The following is a 1,046-nucleotide window of genomic DNA, read 5'->3' on the forward strand; positions in this document are numbered from 1 at the left end:
TTGAAAACAACATGTTTCAACCCTCTCCAATATCCTGGATAAATTCTGAACCTTTCCTTCTTCCAGACTTAAAACAGGAAAGCAAATAAAAATGCCATTCTTAAAGAGCCAGACTTATTCCCATTCACCAATGGGCTTCCATAGAACTGCTCTCCACTTTAAGAGTCTGGCATTCTAAACCTTGTGATTCCTACCTTTTTGAATTATATGAGAAGCTTCTGATTGATATACAACATAACTCCAATTATCAAGGTCTTTGCTCTTTTGTGGTTGTACTGTGCTTGAGGCTTAGGCAGTTTCTTGGAATTAGAACCCTCATTCATTAACTCAAAATTTTTACTAAGTATTTTCTCTCCTCAGTTCCTCTGAATTCCATGTTCTGCCAGCTAACTCTTTGCTTTGCTCTCTGTGTTCTCTTAGTAATAATCTTTTTGCCCTTCCTCTGGTATCATTGTTATTACCCTAACTCCAAACTGATCATCAGGATCCCAACAATAACTCTACTTTTCACCTAACTTAGAGGTAGTAACCTATCTGTATCCCTGATTAAGTACCAATGTGTAACCATTTCATAACTTGTTCATGCAGCTTAATGGTCACTATCTGAATCTCAATTAGTTATTCTGTACTCCAAATCTTCTTTTTCTGAGTCTCAGTATGATACCCAAGGGAGAGTCTTTCAACAAACCATTTAGTATAAAATTCTCCAGTATAAAAATATTAAATGAATTATCTCAAATCATAAAAATTATAGCATAAAAGAAGTGGAAGTAACAATAAAAAACCTATAGTCTAATCCATTCCTTTCAAAAAAAAGAAAACTAAGATGACTGCGGTTACATTATTTAAGTTTAGAATGAGATTTTTTTCATTATATTGACCAGTAATAGAAGAATGCAAGAGTTTACTAGTTTAAACAAATAAATTATTTACACAGCTTTATTAGTTGATGATTTTGCGTATTTGAATAACTAAAAATAATATTTCTAGTCTAAAATCACTCCCTTACAGAGCTTAGAATTAGAAGTTGAACCATGTCTAAAAAA

Source organism: Myotis davidii, unplaced genomic scaffold (genome assembly GCF_000327345.1).
Source record: "Myotis davidii unplaced genomic scaffold, ASM32734v1 scaffold594, whole genome shotgun sequence".
Taxonomy (NCBI): domain Eukaryota; kingdom Metazoa; phylum Chordata; class Mammalia; order Chiroptera; family Vespertilionidae; genus Myotis; species Myotis davidii.